Below are 22,215 nucleotides of genomic sequence, written 5' to 3'. Positions count from 1 at the left end.
TACCATCTTTGATAAATCCAAGTAAGAGCTGATAAAAGTAACTAAAAATATATTAATTTTTTCCATGCCTGTTGAATATATGCTCTACAATGGATAGCACAGAGGTAATTTTATGATGGTTCAGATGCTTCCGGTCTAGCTTTGAGAATAAAAGAGAATATACCTGGCTACCTATGCTCAAAGCTATCATTCTTGCAGATGATGAACTTGAATGCTAGGGCTTGTTGCTTTTTGGTTTGGATTTTTTTTTTTCTTTTTATGATCTATTTCTTTTAAACAGATTTTATCTTTCACTTTGGAGATAACCTAGTATGGTCACATTATCTCACTGCAAGTCAAATAGAAAATAGGAGTTATCCTTGACTGGATAAGTTAAGGAAGAAAATGCTGAGCTACAGTGAGGAGCACCTGAAGGTTCAGTAAAGCATCAGGCAAGCATACTCTGAACATTTACTGTGTCAATGTCTCCTGTATATACGGACATAAAAATCTCCTAGCCTTACAAATACGTCTTTGTAGACATATTTTATTTTCCAGGCTCTTGTCCTTATGTGGAAGGTGGACTGCCTCAGTCATCTAATGTACTGTAATTAGAGGCATATTACTAAGTGGCTCATAGCAGACAGATTTCCAAAAATATCCCTCTGCATATTTCCTTTCCCATGAACATGAGCATTAACTTAATGCTCTAGTGGAAGGTACAATAACTGCCTTGATGTGCCGAGGATAGGCTTGGATTTTCAGATTTCCCAGCACTGAGGCCCTCATTGCAAATTGCCCAACTGTAAACAAAAACAAGTTCCCAGTGGGAACACCTGTGTGCCTTATTCCCCCTAACACTATGTTGAGAACTACAGCCTTCCATCACTTGAAATTTCAGGAGCATCTACATATTTTCTAAACTCTTTCCCTAAATCCTTTAGGGTCCAGCTCTCCACAGGTTCCCCCAAAATTCACAGCTAGGACTTCCAAGCCAAAATTTCACATGTATTTATTCAGCACTTACTGAGAGAAGATGATCCAGCAGTTTCTTATTCAACTCACGATGTTCTTCTGTACAGCCATCCAAAATGTAAAATTATCCTGATATAACCCTTCTGCATTTTTTTCTCAGTCTGTAGATCTGTGGCAGTCTTTCTTGACAGATAATGATGCCCTATTTTCCAGCTGCACAGGAGATCTTGTAGGTAAAATGTTCTCATTTTCATGTTTCTCCCATAGAAACAGGATGTTTTCTTGTTCAGGGGATCATGTTCAACATTTCTGATCAGTACAAAGTGAAGCAGTAGAGGAAGCAGAATTCTGTTAAGAGTCTTTGGCTCTGAGTAATCACGAAGAGCCAGTGGTGCCAGGAATAAATCACATGAAGAGAAATACTTTGAGCATAGGAATGGAACTGTGAAAACCTCACTAGAATTGGAATGCTCCAGAAACACAGAGAACAACTGGAGAAGATTTAAACAGCACCTAACTTTTGGGTACAGACATAGAACTACAGAATGAGGGAATTATTGCAGTTTAAAATGGCTACAAAGCTTCAATTCTAAATGGCTGTCTGCTCCTAGCTCATGCAAAACACACTAAAATATGTTAGTGTAGGAATACTTGGAAGTAGAAAAAAAAAACAAACAAAAAAAACCAAGCCAAACCAACAAACCCCAATGTTTTTTTCTGAGCCACAAATCTTTTTGAAAGACAGTTCAGGGATATGCACTAGCCAATACTCCATATTCCACTTCATTTACAAAGACAGTTGCATGCACAGAGACATTGAAATTCAGCTCACCTGTCAACAGTGGCCTATGTGTTACCAACCAAGTTATTGCAATCTATTGTATACTGATCTATGAAAACCCTCAGCAGTGGGACCCTGGGAGAGACTCAAAAGGTAATATCAGATTTTGTGATATCTGATTTTGAAGACATTCTCTCTCTTAGAATTTTCCAACTTATTGCAAGTAAACTAATTATGAAATTACTACCTGGTCCTATGAGCAGGAAATATGTATGTTAAACATGTAAGCAACACCCACCCCCCCCCACCCACCAAGAACAGCAAACCCACATCAAAACAGAAAAAAACAACCAAAAGACAAACAGTGAAAGAGAAGACAGAAGAGATCCAAATTTGCCATTTTGAGTCTGATGAAATCCTATATACATGGAAGGTTTTATTTGGCAATTCATACTATATTCCCAAGCTACAGGAAAGCACTTATATAGCTTTGAATAAGCTACATCATATTCTGGTTTGAATCATTTGATACCAGCTGAGAGAGAAAAAAAAAAACAACCCAAAAATTGTAAGTTAAGTGTTCTCAGTCCTGAGGTGCTGAAATCATTACCTGCTCGTTGCTTGCATTTACTGGATGCTTAGCACTCCAAGCTGCAAAGTGAGCTCAACTGTGGAAATACTTTTCAGCCTTTGCTATAGCAAGGATATAATCCTACAGCTGAAAAGCAAGTGTTTGCATTTCTGAAGGAAAGCCACCCTTCTCGTGCTTTGCTTTATGACACTGAAAAGTGACATCCATTAAATGCAAACTTGTAGTTTTCTGTGTGTCTGAAGTTATAATGTATAATGTAAAACCAGAAGTATGTATTTTATTACTATCTGCATAAGCTGTTAAAAACATGTGGAGCAGTGTTCTTTATCTCTTCCATGACTTGTCCCTGATAACTCCCTCTGGGGCTATCTCTGCTAACAGGCCATCAAGACTCAAAATTACATCATCCCATTGTGAGACTCTCCACCCAGGGGGATGAATCAAGCATTCCTACCTGGATATAATCTGGACTTGGAACACCCCAAGCAGCACTACCCACTGTGTTCCAAGAAGAAAAGAGCTTCATAATCAATACTGGACCTCCAGAAAAGAACCAAATTCACTACAAGATCACCACTTCAACAGAATTATATTCATCATTCCAATAGGACTGCAGCCATCATTTAATCAGACTTCTATTACCACCCTGACCAACAGGGTGTCAGGTCATATCCTGACTGCCATTTTAAAGTCAGTGTTTCTGTATTATTGTCTTTATCTTAATTTTCCTATTAAATTCTAATTCTGACTAGGGCTCTCCTGCTGGTTTGCTTTCAAGCAAGTACACTGTGACTTCTGGTATAGTCCAGCTATCAACTGTAACACTTTGGGAATTGCAATTCAATGGAATTTGGTTTTCTGAACCAAACCAAACCAAACCAAACCAAACCAAACCAAACAAACCAAAAGCAGTCTTTCTGTTCATTTCTGTCCCTAAGGTCCTAATAAGTGGTTCAAATGCAGTCACTTCAGAGATGGACAAATGAAGAACTGATAATGGTATTTTTCCTGAATGGGTGACAAAATATAGAAATACTAGTTTTCTGAATATAAAAAATGACTGTACAAAAGTCACATCAGGTGGATAGTGGAGCAGGGTTTCTTTGGCCTTCAAGCATTTAAAAAAGAAAATAGGAATAAAACCTTAAATAGTGTACATAAGGCAAGACACAAAAGATTTTTCGAAGTTTTTTCATTCTGTTTTATGTTTCTGTCCGGTTGCCAAGGTTTAAATAGGACATCTAGATTAAAAAGAAGAGAAGTTAGAAATGCTTTGCTTCTTATCCTTTATTTAAAAAAGAGGAAAAAAAAGTTTGAAATGAGAAGGCAGAGGTTAAAAACAATATTATCTACTGATAGCAAGATAGAACAGGGATAGCTTTTTTGGGGGGATAGCTTTTTTTACTGTCTGTTGAACCAGGAAACACAGGGTAGAGACTTTACATTTAATTGGCAGTGTTTTTCTGGATTCATTTCTTGTCCAGAGATTTTAAGGAGAAAGGAAATTATATGTATATACATTTTTCTAAAGACTTTAAAAGTAAAATTAAAATGCACTTCAAAGAGAAAATATGTGCCTCCAGAAGATGCTTCTTTTATCTAGATAAAGTAAGGAGATGTTGAATGATAACAGGAGGTTTTTAAGGTGATTATTAGTTGCTCAATGGATTATACTTTATTATTATCTTTAAAATTTAAAAAAATAGGTTTTTTCAAGAAAAGAAAGTCTAGAGACTATTAGAAGACACATTCACAGTTTTAAGTTTTTGGAAAGCACAAAAGCCCAGACACTAGTCATACCCACACATCTGAGAATAGGCACAGAAACCTCACAAAACATGTTAAATACCAACTCAATAATAACATAGTGGAGACCAGACACAGTAGACAGTGTCTGTGTTTTCATAATGTTCAATACTGGCATGGACAGAAGATTCATACCCTGAGTTGTGTCTCTTGTCCAGCCTGAAAAAGCTTTTCCTTGTCCCATAGCTTGAAGCTTAGGAAAATTATGAAAAGCCAAGGGACAAGGACCTGCTTCTACAATTAGAACAATCCTTACATGAGTTTTCAACTATGTAGAAAGGTGCAACACAAGACATGACTGTTCCACATTACACACACAAACATTCTCTACATAAATCCTAGTTCTTCTGCAACTTCTTTATCATAAACTCTTAGATATTCAAAACCTTCCTCTTTCACATTAAAGTTATCACTGATTAGTATTGTTCACAGAGAAAGAAAATTACATTGTTCCAGTCACTGTATTTGACCATAGTGACCACTGATAATAAAAAAATAATGCCAACTTTTCAAAAAGCCTAAGAAAAAGTTTTTCATAAGATGACCATCATGGATTTACTGCTTACAAATTTCCAGATTAAGGTTATCAAGCATCCTGTGCTTCCAGTCTTGACATCTACTACTGTCATAGGCCATGGAACTGTAAGTGTGGTGAGAAACTATCAGAACAGTTCTGATGCTTCTGTTCTTTGAAAGTGCAAATTTCAGCTTACTGCTGAACACCTTCTGAGTTCTATTAAAAGAATGAGGACACATGCCAGACTAGTTCAGAACTGCCAAGAATCTATAAGAGTGATTTAGAACTAGGAATTTCTATCATGGCTATGATCTTAATCTTATCTTGAAACTAAAGGGCTATATGCAAAACAAAACAAAAATTAAAAAAAAGCAATCTGAAGATAAAACATGTAGAACTCATTCATTTCATAAAAGAATGTATCCACTTCCTTCAAGAAAATTATACTGCAGGTAACTTCCATTTCAGGCTATATACAAGTATCTCAGGCACACAGAGGTCACAGGAAAAGGCAAATATTCCAACACTAGTTGGAAGCACAAGGAATGGTGCTGTGAAGTATGCATGTTGCTTCAACATAATTTCTTGATGAATGAGGACTATGTGTACTTGAGATGTCTCTACAGGAGTCTAATAATATTTTAGTCACTAGGGTATCAATGGTAAAGAGGAGACTAGAATAGAAAAACATTTAAGCTAAAATACTTGAGTTGGGTGAGGACTTCTTTTAGTGTCTATGTATTATCTGTCTATGCAGGTAATGTTTTAAATCACAGTACAGGAAGAGATTAAGCATCAATTTAATATATACCAAATGACAGGAAAAACAGGACCTTCTGAAGAGATTTTGCAGGTAATGCAAGCCCTTCTTTCAGCTTTAAACTGAAGAAATAGTTGCAGCCTAGAGGACATTAGTTGTTGGAAGCTGTGTCCTTGACAGTTTGCATACAGTATCTATCACTTAGATATCTGCCATCAGGGACAGGCAGGCATAGAAAAGAAGGTGTTCAGACAGTTTTTAATGCTTCTGGCAAGTACAAACTCTTTTTGGTTTAAGCCCACTGAGGACTTAAATCAGTAATATCCACAATGCAAACAATCCTGACAGTACAAGTACTTGATACTGTAATTTAATGGTTTTCTGGCGTAGTTGAGAATCCCATACTTCTGTGCTGAAATGTCTGTGATATTTTTGTTGGTATTGTTATTGGGTAATTGCTTGGGAGAAATTTGTTCATTTGGGAGAAGGGCTATTAGAGGTTAGGACAGTTAGATTTGTTTTTCAGTTTGTTTTTTGGTGGTGGCAATTTGCTTTGGGTTTTTTGTTTTGTTTTGTTTTGGTTTATGTTTATTTGATTGATTGATTGATTTTTCTGTCTTGTATAAACCTTTAGACATGAAATGGCCCTCTTGATAATTCTGCACATATCTATAGATTTTCTGTTTCCATAAAGCAAATTAATGCTTTAGGAAAGTGTCATTTAGATGTCTTTAAGGCAGGTGTCTTTGTAGCAGTTCCTTTCCTCAGTACCTTTCTCTCACATGCATCGATGTCACAGAATCATTAGGTTGGAAAAAGCCTCTGAGATCATTGAATCCAACCTTTGACCAATCAACCACTTGCCAACTACAGCATGGCACTAGATGCCATGTCCAGTCATTTTGTGAACACCTCCAGGGATGGTGAATCCACCATCAACATAAGCACCAACCTAACAACCCTTTCAGTACAAAAATTCTTCATGAGAGACGTAGAGGGATAATGTAGTATTTCTCAGTTCTTTATGGCTGTTGACTTAGTTTAGTATGAGAAGTAATTTCTTTTGATTTCATAGATTGGTCCCCAGATCCTATCAGCTTAAAGAGATTTTTAAATCAGGTATTTTTAAAATCAGATAATACAATATAAAATTTTAGTAAATTACTGTCTGTAGTCTGCAGAACCTGAATTTGTCCAGTGTTAGACAATATCACAGCAACATTGTATTAATTGCACTAATTCAAATCCCCAATCAATTCCTTAAAAAAGTTTTTTTTCCTATGTATATATTTGATGCTTCTAAACAATGTCATTATGAGAAATGACATAGATAGGAATAGTGTTCTTATAAACCATAGTGTAAAATTTTTGGCTTGTCTAGGCATGTGGTTTCAGCTTGTTTACCAGACCTTTCTATGGAGAAATTTTCTAATTAAAGAAAACTAGATGGAGTTACAGAGAAGTTTGGTGAATATTTTGTGTGCAGCTCAGTTATATTCATATACTGCTCTAATGACTAGAGACAAGTGACAGAGGTCAAAACATTTCAGGCCTTTTGGACAAGTTCATTCAATCTAGTTAGAATTTTTTTTAGAAACAAGTCTCAAGTACAGAAACATTTTTTCAAACTCCCTAAAAGTATTGTGTTTGCTCAGTGGATTGCATTTAAGGAATTTGATATAAATCTATGTCTTGTTTCAACTAAGGACTCTTTTGAACACATATATGTGGCTCTTGGTACTGCAGCATCTGAGAAACAAGATAGAGCATTGAACTGTTTATACAGTTCAATGATTATATCTTGGTGTTCAATGTAAAAGTGAAATTGATTACTCTAATCCCATCCATTTACTGGACTTTAAATGGAGCAAACTTTCTTCTCTGGTAAATGACAGTTTCTGCAAGAGATGGCAGAAGTTGCAGTAATATATATTCTGAAGAGTTCTAATCTTTATTTATCTCATTGCAAAAGTAATTTGTTGGAGACCTTCTCCAGAAGTAGAAGCAGGTTCACTTAAGAGTTCCTTCCAGTACTTTGAAGCTGATTGATTTTATAAAGCAGCTGCATGTCCCTAATCTTTTAACTGCCAAAGGATACTACTACAAGGGGAAACTGAAATTCTTGCTCACGTGTGTTGCCCAAAAGTGACCACCTTAAATGGTGACTAAGGCTGCATAACCAATGGGAAAAGTATTAAACTACACTTTCAACTTGCCTTAAAATAAAAGTCAAGTACAAAAAAATTGGGTTTTTATCAGAGTAGCAGTTAACAAAGATAGATAGATGGAATAAAATATGTCAAATAGCACTGTGCAGCTTTCATTGTCTTTGCATTTGACAGTTGCCCTATGCTCACCATTTACTACAGAGTATTTCTTGCATACATAGGAGGTAGCTACAAATTTTCAGTCTGAATAAAAATGGATTTGGAAAAATTAAGATCAAATTTTTGGTACAGAAGTATTTTTAGGATTTACAGGAATACAAAACTGCCTCTTGAGGAAATCCTTTTCAGCAAAATTTTTTTCATGATCTTCCACACTCAGCTGTTTGTAAGGTAGGGAAATTTGGATAGCAATCTCTTTCAATCTCCAGATCCTCAAGGTATATCCTAATTTGATATTTTAAGAGCTTTAATGATATTGTCACACTCTGTTCTCCAGGAAATATTGTTGTATACACAATATAATCATTGAACCTGAGGAATTTGCATGACTGTGCATTGTTATGAACACTTGAAGGTCTTGTTGTTTTCTTAAATCTTTTTTTGAAGACAGATTGGAGATCTTTTGTGGTACCTTCCTCTGCTAATCTTCCAAATTAAAATTTCAATTCTGACCATCTAAGATGGTAAAACTAAGCCAAAATTGTAAATCCAAGTTGTATGCTTCAAGAGCAGTTCCTAATTATAGGAAGACATGAGTCTAAAAGCAATAGCAGTAAATAAAACAAACTTGATATACCTGCAGAGAAAACTGAAAAGGTAGAAAAATAAATAAATTCCAAGGAAGGGAATGACACTTGGAGGCAGAATTATAAGGAAGAATGTTCTCTCAGTGTAGAAAGCACAGATAGGAGGTGCAGATCTGATCATTTTCTCTCTAGCACAAACTCCCTGGGCCATAGGTGCCTTTGAATATGGGCGAGGGGGGAAAAAAGGGGTAGTAAGAGGATTTGGGATGGATACTCAGGAGTAGATCAACTTTTTGTAGTGGAAGAGGGAGATGAGGAATAAGAAAACAAGACTGTTATGGCTCACTGCCAGACCACAAAAGCCTTGGGACCTAAAAGCAACTCTATTTGATGGGCACTCAGTACTAAGAGACCACAAGTGTCTCTTTTAGATTTATCCAAGTCCAGTTAAGAGGCAATTAGTTTAATTAATGAGGCTAAATAATTACTTTTTCCTTGGCAAGATTTTCAGCACAATAAGAAATTGCTCAATTTTATTCAGAACAGTGATGTAATTTCCCAAGTTCTACACAATCTGATTTGGGCTCACCTAATTTAATTTTATGAATGGTCCCTAGTGTCTTATACCAATCCTGATACTGCTAGATACCTCTAAAACACAATCAAACACCTTTCAGTACAGTATTTTAATTTTTCTCCTTTATTCTTCTTCTTTCACCTGCAGTCTGATGCCATATATAGAAGAAAAAAACCTCTATTGTAAACAAATATAGAGAATTCTTTTACAATAGTCTATGATAAGTCAGCTCTGGTAATAAATTTACAGGAATGTTTTAGTGTTTTGTAGAAAAATACCTGCTGGAAAAATTCTTGATTAAATTGCATCTCTTAATTTTATTAAAATTCCACAAACCTGATATGTGTAGTATTTGTGAATAAATTTAATTATGTCATCTTTCGGTCTGTGATAACGCTACATTCGTTTTTTCTTGCACTAAATATATTTATATTCAAGACAGAGTTCAAACTAACTATTTGTCTTTATCAATGCAATTTTACTTGTTCTGCACACTAAAAATTATGCTGAAAACAAATGGGAAGTTTGGGCCTTTGCAAAAGAAAAAAGTAACAGCCAGTAAGGAAGAAGCAAAGACTGAATGAAGACTTTTGTCAGCTTGGTCAGAAATAGTTACCAAGACTAGAGAGAATAATTAGTTTGTCTCCAGTTACACCATTAGCATTGTGTGAAACAGGTTTTCTGTTTCTGAGCAACACCATCTTGTTTGTCTCCAGTTACACCATTAGCATTGTGTGAAACAGGTTTTCTGTTTCTGAGCAACACCATCTTGTTGCCAATGTGCTTTCTTTCTCCTGCACACCACTGACTACTCAATAAGGAAAGCCAGTATACCTAAGTCTTGATAGAGGTGGAGGACTTCTGGGCACATCCCCAGAGAAACTGCAAAATTATGCAGACTAGCACATCTACAAAGAAGAAAAGAGAAGAGAGACAAGACACTTCTTTGAACTTCAATAAATATTTTCCATTGATATCCTGCTTCTTTCTGGTCTGTGACCATTAGAGGAAACTCTTCTTCATATCAATTATATTTTGCTCATCTAAGAAATCCTTTACTTTCCATTACCACTATGGAGCCCAGCATGCATGCAAAATCATGCCTGAAATATCAGTTTGAATAGAATTATAGTTCAATATAAAGAAAACTGCCATTTCAGCTTTTAGGCACAGACACACAGAGAGACACACACACACACACACACACACACAGATTTGAAGTGACAGAAACATTCCTCATTCTGCATCAACCCTTTATAAGGGATATTAGTCAGAGACTATGATAGCAGAGAAAAAGCTCCATCCTGTAGTAGTTGTCATTTAAGGCAGTTTGACAGTTTGTAGGTTTGCTTGGTTTCTCTGATCAAATCATCCTGGTACACAATGTCAAAAATTTGGGTCACATAATTTGTAATGTGTAATCTTGAGAGACCTGAAATATTTTTAGTAGATATGTTTTCTAATATAGTTGTACAACAGTGTGTAATTTCATTTTGAATAAGTTTCAAAAAATATTTTTTACCTCTTGTCAGTCTATACATACTTTTTCAGAACTACTAGACTAAATTTCCTATGCTATCTTCTGAAAAAGTCACATAATTGGACCAACATATTCCAAAATTGCATTTATTCAGCTAGCTAAAAACTGCATGCAGTTTTGTAATATATTTGTATTTGTAAAAATTTATATCTGTAAATATATTCAGATAGCTATAACTTAGGTGTAAATTTTATTCATATTTTTTTTCCTGCTCCATGAGCAGAAGAAGAGAGGAAAATAAAATTTCTAATATATTTCTAGTTAATTTCTTCTCCTCATATATATTCATATCTCTCTCTGTCTTTCTCTCTCAATCTCTTTTTCTCCCCCCCTACTCCATCCCCCTCCAGAACTTCACTACAGAATTATATTTTAAGGCATTTCCTAGTTTAGTCTCTGTCTGTACAATGATTTCCATTGTTTTTCAGGCTTGTAGAAGAGTATCTGAATGGCAAGTCCAAGGTCTGAAAGCTCCTGTTTTCCATTAATGTTTCTTACATTCAGTTTTGTGGGTTTTCTTATACAGCTAATCTTGACGAAATCAGTCCTTGTAGATTCTATATTATTCCTATTTTAAAATATATTACCTTTTTCTCATGCAATATAGTCAGAGCACAGAGATTCCTCCCCACCCCCCAAATAGGAAATAATTTCAAAGTTTGAGCATCCTCCCTAACTCTCTGCATTTTCCATCTAATGTACCTCAATGTTGTCTACAAAGTAGATATTAAAAAAGCTAGCAGCAGTACTCTACAAAAATACAATATCCTTCCTTCACCTATCCTTATAAATGTTCTAGTTGAAAAGCTCAAGGCACGGGACCTGCAAAAAACTAACCCTTTACCTCCTATTGTCTTTTTTGCGTCATGAAAATATAACAGTGTTACAAAGTATTTGTAAGGAAGTATTTTCTCAAATATTATGAATATGAACAAACTTTCTGTGACTATTAAGACCTATGAAACTGGCATGATTTTCCTTCAGTTTTCCTATTCTTGGAGAACTATGCGCACTATAGACTCTAGGAGAAGAATACCTACCTCCTTACCAGGATAGATACATTGTGTAAGAGCAGCTCTGTAAGTCTCATCTTTCCATATGCCTCAAGGGTCAATACAAGACTCTCACTTAGAAGGGGAAAAATGAGGAAGCAAAAGGGGAGAATTTATTTTTCTTTCTTCTTTCTTTCTTTCTTGAATGCTGTACCACAAACTACTGCTCTGGATGAATTTAAGTTAATCCCAGGAGTCCTCAAGAACAGATTGTTAGGTGTTTATGTGTTTTCTCATATTTTCATCTATTTTCTCAGTATTTTCATCTATTTTAAAGATAAAATATTCTTACACTCAGAAGTAAAAGGAATTGTCCAAAGACTAGTTCAGGGTGGAGCTGGGAAGATGAACATGAATATAATTGTTATACAGCAAATTTGCCTCCCATTTTAGTACCCATCCATTAATACAAAATACTAATTCTAATACACGCTGAGAATAAAATAAAATGTGACACAATGGGTAATTTTGTTAGTAACTTCCAAGTTCCTTAATGCATCTGTAACAGCTGTCTTCTATGCCTCGTTCTAATAAGTAGTATTTGTTTTTGGTAAGGCAACTGTTAGACCAAATTTTTGATCAGTTGTGCAAAGAGAACTGAACATAATAATCTGAAAAGTTCAAAACAGTGTGAATTGATTTTTCTTTTTAACATTTCAAAACCAACAAAGATAAAAAGTGACGTCATAAAAAGTTTGATACAAAAACAAAACAGAAAATAAAACCCAAAAACCTACAAGTTAGCATTTTGTTAAAATAGGAAGCTTGGGAAAATGTGATTCTTGTGTAATTCTGTGCATTACAGTAGGAACTCTTTGTTGTAGTTTTCTGCTGCTGCAGTGCCCTCTGTCTTTTAACATACCTATATACACCTAATTATCCCATGATGTAGAGTGGTTTTGTTTCTTCAGAATCAGGGCAACTTTGGCTCATATTTTTGTTCTTCAGGGTAAACTATATATCAAATAAATAATAATTTTAAGTCTTCCCATAAACTAGGATTTATTTTCCATCTTCTTATATAAATTCACAAAGTGTTTAAGCCATTTTTTTGCATGAGACACTGGTTAAATTCTAGTATTCATACTATCATAACTTAAGTGTATCCAGTTCAGCAACTGACAAAAGTTGTGCAGACTAGAAAAGAAATTTCACTGACAGTGTTAAATTGAAACTATCAGATGATTTATTAATATAATTAAATGATTGGTTCAGTTGATAAGTACAACAATGTCCAGAAGTGTTATTACACTAATTATTACTTAATAATTAATACTGTTACTGTTAAATCCAGAGAGCTTTATGTTGCTTAATATACCTCAGAGAAATTCATATCCTATGTGTTCATATCATAAACAACATTCTGAGAATTTGAAATTCTGGTCTCGGACAGCCCATCTGTAATATCTTGGCAGTATATTATTGAAAACAGAGAACACCAGGATATATAAATTATTTGAGGCAAAAGCTGTTTTCAGTGGAGAAGAGGGTCTCCGGCTATATATGGAAAGGAAAAGGTTAGAAAAGGCAGTGCTGAAAATACCTTAAAATGGCAACATTCTAAAAATACCTATGCACTTTGCTTTTCCATAAACTGTGAGCTTTGAATTCTCTTATAAAAACATATGTTCCACTTTTTCCTTGAGAAGACTCTGTTAGTGTGTCAAAATGCTGTATGCTGTTTTGTATAAGCCTTGTGCTTTTGTATGTAACACATACAGGTGATAAATACAACATGCCACCAGTTATTATGCTCCTTTTTCATGGGAATTCATTCCTTTTTTCCTCCACCCTTTTCCCTCTCCCATTTCCTCAGTATTACAGTTTCACCCAGGAGAGCTCTAAATGATGCATAGCTAGAACAAAGGCAAGGGAATCTAGGGCAGTGCCGTAAGACTAGACAGCCTCAGATTCTGCTGTAGCATGTAACAATGCAGAGTATTAAGCATATACACATCTGTTTTTTATCAGAATTGCTTATCCTGTACTTTTAAAAAAATAACTCTTTTGATTTTACTGTAGCATGCAATCTGTTCCTAGCAGGAAAAAAAATGAAAAAGTAATATTTCCCACACCAGAAAAATCTTTTTGCTACAGAGATGTATGCGAATATGTAAAAAAAAAAGAAAATCATAAAGAGTAAAAGTAAAAGAAAAAAAAAATAGATGCCATGGACGAATTTCTCTTGGTTGTCATTCTTCCTCATTCTCCAAATGCGTTTATACAGGATTGTTTGAAATAATTACATAGGCAGAGGAAAAAAAGCATACAGTTTTAGAGGTTCTATGGCTATGATTAAACAACTACCTAGATTTTCCTTCTTTCTGAAGCATTTATTTTTATTAGTATTAAAGAATTCTCATGGTGCAACATGTCAAACAATATGAAAACATCTCACTAGCTGCGTGGTTCATCAATTTTTTACACGTTTTCAAAAAATAAGGTGATGGGTGAAAATTTGAAATCTAGTGATGTGAAAGTTCAACATATCAAAATGCCTTGTGACAACATATTTTCAGTTCTGTCCCAGCATAACTAACAAGATAAATAAAGCTGCACTAGACCACCTAGTTGGTTGGCAAATTCCCATGAGCATGACAGAGAAGGTGGTAATAGTGATTTAGTACATGGTTCACTGCCACCTGTGTGATAGTAATGAACTAATGGTATCACACAGTACAGTGAAATGCTGTGCTGAGAGACACAGCTAGTTACCCTCAACCAGTCAGTAGCTGGAATTTGTCTGCCAGGGAGTCCAGGGTGCTTTCATGTCAAATATGGAGGTGGGGAGTCTGGTGCTCAGCAGCACTCCCGAACTGCAGTCCACTGACTTCTGTGGGCCTCTTCCTACTTTGTGGGAAGGAAATGTGCACCACAGATAGATGGCACACACCAGGATGTTTCAGTGACAGATATGTACAGGTGACACTCATAGTCTAGGGTCAATGTTTGCTTCATTCTCAGTGCTTTACAATAGAAATATTATTCTGTGCCATGGAATTAAAAATTATACTACTATGAAATGAAGTCTCTTCTGGATGCAGTGTTTAGATTCCTTCTGATTCCAACACCTCCAGGTGTATTATAGAGCAAAACAGGCTGATACAATGAGAATGTTTTCCAGATCCACCATAGCTTGGGGAAATTGATTTAAGTCCGTTCATTCAATTCAAACTGTTAGTCTAAAATCCAAGGAAGCAAAACAAAATCAATATAGCCATTTGAGAAGCTGCCAATGCTGGCACCTGAATTCAGGGATATTAGAGTACATGGTCAGCAGCTATTGATCTATGTGCAAAGATCATTTATATGAGGCAATTTCTTCATCCTTACCAGGATTTTAAAATTTCAAGAAGTATATAAGATTTTATTTCCCTTTGTGTATAAAAAAGATGTCAGATCAAAAGGGTTATGCTGAACAGTCCATTATAGATATAGAAATTACACTTAAAATATTGTTCTGTGCCTAGATTTTCTTTCTGGACAGTGTCTCCAGAAAGAAAAAACCAAAACAAAACAATAAATGCCACAACCAGCAAACAAACAAAAAGAACTTAAACAAAGATTTAGCAAAATGTCTCTTGACTATGCAGAATATGTAGATGTATCAACAGCATTGCTGCTTAAATATGTTGATACATTTATTAGCTATAACCAAAGAAAATGCCAAATGAACAAAAATAAAAGAAAATTTAAAAAATTGTTTTAAAGAAATTTTGTTTAGAGCAAAGCTTGCAGCAATGTCTTTTTAACAAAACCAGTGCAACTTCACTGGTTGTAGTTGAGTTGCTCCCTCATCCTGATGCAATAATAGAGAAGCAAGCCAAGTTTCTGTGAGAAAAAAGAAATATTGAAAGACATTCATATTTTTCTTACAGTATGTGATGATGTAACACTTAAAGGAAGGCCAAATGCTCTCTTTTTTACCCTCTAATTAATAGATCATCCCACTCCCCTTCACTTTACATGAATGTAAAAGAATCATTACTATAGTCAAAATGAAAATGAAATTTGCTTGAAAATAATACCAGAATTTCTTTTCTTAAATTAAATGTGTAATTTTTTAATTATAAAGCCCTGTCTGAAGTGAGTGTTGGAGTTTGATCTCAAGAAAAGTCCCTGGTTAACCCTCTGGTTTCCTTTGATGCTATAAGGAAAAATAATTTTTTTACTCTGATGCAGTGAATGGTCAAATATCTGTATTTAAATAGAGTATTTTTAAAACTGTTTATAAAAAAAAGAGCTAAGGAGTTCTGGCTTCCTTGAGTGCCAGGAAATAGAGGTTGTTTATTTTATAGAGCTCATTTGTGCTACTGCTCTTGGATATGAGACAAGAAAGTTAAAAATTAGAACTGCACAGGAAGGGAAGCTCAGAAGCATATAAATACCAGCTTAAAATGAGTTATCTGAAAGTCTCATCAAAGGTCTTGGAGAATAATAATAATTATTATTATTATAATACAAGAATAAAGGTCTTGGCTGTTCAAAATTTTATAACTACAACCAAAAAAACCAAAAAAACAAATCAAACCAACCAACAACCAAACAAATTAAAAGCAACAATCAGCAATCTCAGAAAACCTGCACAGAAATAGCTGGTTTTATATAATGTCACATGCTTCCATTTTGCTAAATTAATTAACTTTTTCTATTTGTTACCTCTTTTGATCTGAGTCATGTCTGTTAAGATAGAGCACTAAGGTCTCATTTCATGAAGCTTCAATCAGCAAGAGATAACATAGTAAGGAAACCCACAGCTCCTTAAGTTCTCATTAAACTATATCAGTATAATAAAACCAGAACGTATCCTTAGATATGAAATTTCTTGTCATCAAGACAGAATGAATCCTGACTGGAACAAGGCCAGCCAAGTTGTAAACCATGCCAAGTTGTACGGGGCATCTAATATGGTATCATTCTGGCTATTCACCAGCAGATAATGACAAATGAATATAAAGACCATAGCTTGGGGCTAAAGACCATAGTACTGGGCTGAGAATTGTAAAATGCTGGAATCAAAAAGACAAATACACAGAAGCAACTGAGTCTTTCATGTCCTTTAAGGAAATTATCAGTGGTACAGTAAAGAAGATGAATGAAGTGCAGATTTCAGTAGAAAGTCTGACACGGTCAAACTGAGAAGGAAGGAACAGAATTTCAGTTGCTGATTTATCTTTATTTGCTGTACATACTTAAGGATGCTTCTGTTGGCATGCAGAGGCCATATGACAACAAGGTCTTGAATATCAACCAGTTTTGGACCTATTTTAGAAATAAAAGTTTCAATCTAAATATTTTGTAAATAAATTGATTTTAATATAACAGAAAAGTATTATGAAGGTCAGAGTCTTGGCATAAGGAAACAGAAAAGAGGTATCAGAGGAATTTCATCCCCTGTTATTAAATGTTACATTTTCATTTTGTCCATCCAGTGATGTTCCATTCTCATACCAGGCTGAACCTATTAAGTGTTAAAATTGGGGAATAATTAATACAAGCATAGTATTAAGAATAAGAAACTATCTTCTACTAACAATTGACATGACATGTCAGTATATGAAACTCACTCCCAATAAAATTATGAGCATGAAGGCAATAAGGGCTTTAGTGAAATGAACTGATATGCTGCAGTGGTCTGTCCCATCTGATTTTGGTTTGCTTGCTGGTTGCTTTGTGTTTTCCTTTTTCACCTCAAAACCTTTCCCTTTCCTTTTTCCAACAAATATAATTGCTATAGTCCTTGAGGGAAGTGTAGTTTGAGTCAAGGTGATAGATTTCCAAAAGGAAATGGAGAAGAGGCAAAGGTGTAGGAAACTTTATATGTCTGTAAGATCAAACCATTTATGGAAGCACAGGGGCATAAGCATTTGCAGAAGAACAAACAGACCTGCATGGTCTATCACTGCCACACCATTGCACTGCCAGGAGCAATTCACCTGGTACCCAACTTTAGATTCTTTTTTCTTCTTCCATGTGATTCTCATAGTTTTAAGTTTCATTACTAAGACAAACTTCTTTGATTTTAAAGAGTATAGAAATTTTAGTTAGGGCTACACAGACTTCTTTGATCTTCAAGAGTATGCGAACTTAAAAAAGTTGGTATAGGCTCCTTTGATTTTAAAATGTATAGGAATTTCAAAAAGGTCTATTTCCTTATTTTAACTTTGAAAACTTTCAGTTTCTCTACTGCCTTAAATCATCTGTTAATGGTCCACAGAGATCATATTCATGCTCATATTTATTAACCAGCTTTTGAATGCCTGTCCCTCTTGCCATGTTTATTTCATTAGTAAAAGTAAATTTATTGCATGCTTTTCAGTTACACCTTATTCACTATAATTCCCATTTCCACATCACTCTGTTGTTGCAAAACACTAATTCTAAAACAACCTATTTTGTTTTCATTAGATCCTGCTGGCTCCTATCTGTGCCAAAGTACCATCATTTTTTCCTCTATTAACTGCCTTGTTATATCCTTTTATACATAGTACAAATACAGAACTGTGTATTTTATTTGTACGTCTCTAATTATCAATGTATATTCTCACATATGAGTCAATGTATTGTTCTCTAAATTCTGAAGCAGTAATTGAATCAATTATAATGAGCCTTTGCTTGTTCATTTGTTCTGTGGTATGACTCACCAAAACAAAGACAGGAATAAGGAGCAGAGGTGTTTCACCAAAGATAAATCTGGACAGTTTTGAACTAAAAACACAAGGTCCTTTAAGGCACCTAGCACTATTATTAGTAACAGAAGCACATATAGATACTAATTACAAACAGATGGTTCTTTCTGCACTATGACAGACAAACGGTGAATTAGAACAGTATTTGAAGTCCAAGCAAGTCCAGTAAAGATGTAAAACACTGTTGTGACTCTGTTTTTAGGTCTCTGTTTTTTTTCATGTGGTTCCTATTGCTTCAGTTACCCAGTAAAAAAGAAAAACCAAGTTACAGTCGAGTCACTTGACTTCAGCTAACAGAGCACTATTGCTTTCTTGCACACAATTTATCTGATCCCCCTGCAGCAATTTTCATTACGTAACTTCAAAATGCCCCCAGATATTCCCACGGGGTCCTGGCAAGAAATTCTATAGTACTTTCATCAGTTTTATTTTACAGATATGTATGGAGCATGACCAAGAAGACTAATGATTTTAGCAAGCCAGATCCCAAGGCTGTTCTTCCCTCAGAATAGGCCCTGGGCCAGACTCTGACTGGCATTGCTACCAAAGAAGAGAAAAAGATCATAATGGTATTCTCTTCCTACACAATACCTCCCATGAGGATCAGACAGAATTGCAGATCCTGTGTTAGGCAAGATCTGGAGCACGAGCTCAATTCTACAGGAACTAGTATGGGAAGTTATTTTAAGAAAGAAACAAAAGCAGGGCATTACCCTTATGTTCGCTTTATTCTTTGTCCATTTAGGTTGCAAATTCAGCAGGGGAAAATGCCATGCTATATATGTATCTACAGTGTTCACTCCAACAGGGCACTGCTCCCTGTGACAGTCCTTAGCAGTCATATAGTCCCCACCTAAATGACCCCTCATATTCCTCTTTCCTGTTCTCTAGTCACAATTCTTATCTGTCTATTCAACAGCCTTGAGAGTGGAATTTTTTTAGGTTTTTTTTTACTGCATGGAGCGATGTAATCCTGAAGTGATTTTGTGAGAAATGATGAATGTTCTGCAAATGCAGAAAAGTACTGCTTCTCATAAGTGCAGGTGGAAGAGGAAAATTACCTGTGGGTACAATGAATTCTGCTACTACTTGTGGTTTCAGCCAGAAGCAAGTAGTAGTCTATTACCATACTGATGGAGTCACCAGACTTTTAGGAAAAGATAGTACGAAAAATTGTTGAAAGCAAACTATTGTCAACTCTAGAATTCCTTATCTTTTATTTCTGGATGTATTTTAGGAGGAAGTCAGTGGATTTTCCTAATGTTTGGGAGGGGAAGCAATTTGTTGTGGGCTTCTTCAATCATTGTTATTGTTTAATTCTTCATTTAGTGCAAATTAACATAAAAAACTTTGAAAATTATTCAACTGAGTACTCCAGTATTCTTCCATGTAATTAGCCTGTTCACATCCCTGCTCAGGGGAAAATGCAAGATACAACCATGGAACTTTTATTCTGTCTCTGTTATAAAAATATCTGGCATAGAAACATTGATACAGGCTAAACAGATGGAAAATGTAATTCACCTAGCATTTCCTGTCACTGGAAGCTAGAATGCCTGACTCTCACAAATAGCTTCTTTAAGGGAGCAAAGTTATGTTCAGCTTGGTGCAGATCATAGAGGGACATCCAGGAGAGGGTATGAACTCTTGAGATAAAGGTGCTCCCAATCCCAGCAGTAAAAAACCCTAAAATTCTTAGATTACTTTATGGGAGAAAACAGTAATAGCAATACCACATACACAATTATTCAGGCGTGCTGTCTACAAAAACATCTGTTGAACCAGCCAGAATCTCCAGCTTTTATTTTTTTGTTTTATTTTTTTCTGTTTTCCTCTGTCTTTTTATTGTTAAAAAATGAAGCAAGTTCCTAATCTCCAGCACTACCTCCAGAAGAGAGCTGACTGCAGGCTTCTGGGACGTGCTTCTAGGACAATGAAAAGACAAAGTGACTGAGAAGATTTTTCCTTTTATTTTTAATAATAATAAACAAAATAAACAAAATTTTATAATAAATAATAAGCAAAATTGATTTCCAAACATTTTTGTTTGACCCTGCTGGAACACAATTGTTAGAGAATTTGAAGGAGAAATCAGTTTTTTGATTTTCTGAAGTGACTGTACTGAGTATGACACCCACAGATTTTCTCATTCTACTTCTCCTTCTCCTTCTCCTTCTCCTCCTCTTTTTCTGCTTATGACATATTTGAAATAAATAAATTCTGAAACAAATAAAGATCAACCCTTACATCTGTCTTCTTCCTTTCTAACACAAATATCTCTTGTCCTGATTTACTATTGCTAGCATTTTTAAGTATATAGAGTTTAAACTCTTCTATATACACAAATCCTACTCCCCAGCCAAACGGGATAGGAGCTTTTAACACTCACTGCTCTCACAGAAGATAGAGTATTATTCACTTATAATCACAGTAAAAAAACCCCATATCTGAGCTGCCTTGTTTAGTCAGTATTTCTTGAAGATTTTACTAGGTCTATTCATGCAGATAGATTAACAGTTTTTCAAATATTTATTAAAGTGTTCCCCTCTTTTGATATTGCCAAGATATAATTACTGCACCTTTAACCATGACCATTTGCAATGCAAAGTAGGAAAGGAGCTTTTCTGAATAATATCTTTTAAGTCCTTGATTTAGTTCTGCATAAACTGATTTTTATACAGAGAACACAAATTGTTGCTACTTCATCAATGCCTCATTTTTCTCTCAACAATGAACCAGCAGTGATTAATTTCTGAAGACCAGTAAACAAAAACATAGCCTTGAAAGTGATTAAAGCTTAGCTGTAAAATATGTGCATGTACATACTAACAAATGACTGTTATTATAAAGTCAAGCACTGCTTCAAAAAAGAACATTCAAATGGACGGGAGTATGCAACAATAGCAGAAACTGTGTGGTGCCATAGGGGTCCTTAGGGATTTTCATTAATACCAAATATACATGAGTATGATCTATTGAGAATCTTCTTTTGAGTGACATTGAGAGGTAACTATAAGAATAAATTAATTCCTGATGAATTTGGTACAACTCTGCAATCATACTGTGTGAATGTTGCATGTGTTTTTCCATCTGGGTTCCACTACAATAAACACATTAGCCTAAGTAACCACAATGACCCTTGCTTTTGTAAACTACAATCCTGAAAAGACAGGGCTTGTAAGCCTTTGTGTACCTCTTGATTCCTTATCTGAATAGAATGTTTTAAAGCATAATATTGTCAATTTTAATAGTATCAGTGGTATTTGATGGAATGTTATGATTAAAATAATAAAATATTTGTTTAAAATATATTCAATAGCTTGTATACTATTTCACATCTAATTTTTCAGTATTGAATCAAAAGTATATAAGATATTGTGACTGTGAACACAACATCCCATTTATTGTTTATTTGTACTGTCATGAACAATTTGGAGATGAAGGATTAAGAACCTGAAGAGTATGAAGATACAAAGAGAGAAGAATACTGAAGACACTTAAGAAATAATTGGGTTCCAATGGCAGTATTCTGTACAAACACAAGTTGTTCTGAGAGAGATAATGAAGTATAAAAGCAGCCTACCTCAAAAACTATAGAGCTGTGGTATTTTTTGTCATTTGAAAAGACCACTTTTCTTAACAAGTTTATGCATATGTTGTATAAAAGGTTCCTATGCAAATTTAATAGGATTTAGAAGATTGTGAATTCAACAAAACTAGCTAAAAAGAGAGTTTCTTTTGATTTTTGCTACCAGTGATGTATGCTGTCATGGAATATAAAATAAATGAAGAATATATAAGCAAAATTTTGCTTAAACAAATAAGTAAATAAAGATCAACCCTTGTTGATTGTTGATTATTGTTGCCCTCTTAAAATGATAAGAAGGCAACAATAAGGGAAAAAATTCTAGCTCTTATTGCCATCATTTCATATTTTGTTTTCTGGTTTGCTTGATTAGACAGTGTTTACATTGAAAATTTAGATGCTCATTTCTTAACTGTCAGGCTTGTTTTTAAAAATTTGCTCTGTGAT

General features: G+C 34.9%; 1 long non-coding RNA gene across 3 annotated transcripts in view; it reads right to left on the bottom strand.

Annotated features, from left to right (window-relative positions):
* LOC139589031 (uncharacterized) overlaps positions 1-2,276 on the bottom strand; it is a 122,808-nt gene extending 120,532 nt beyond the window's left edge. For all 3 annotated transcript variants that reach the window (XR_011678909.1, XR_011678910.1, XR_011678912.1), the window contains exon 1: positions 1,007-2,276. This is a non-coding gene — a long non-coding RNA (uncharacterized lncRNA). The remainder of the gene's footprint in view (positions 1-1,006) is intronic.
* Between the last annotated feature and the right edge of the window lie 19,939 nt (positions 2,277-22,215).

The sequence above is a fragment of the Agelaius tricolor genome, unplaced genomic scaffold (genome assembly GCF_023055355.1).
Source record: "Agelaius tricolor isolate 1412-34295 unplaced genomic scaffold, bAgeTri1.0.p SCAF_4, whole genome shotgun sequence".
NCBI classification, from domain to species: Eukaryota; Metazoa; Chordata; class Aves; order Passeriformes; family Icteridae; genus Agelaius; species Agelaius tricolor.
The sequence above is the reverse complement of the archived record's forward strand: the minus strand, read 5'-3'. Positions and strand labels throughout refer to the sequence as shown.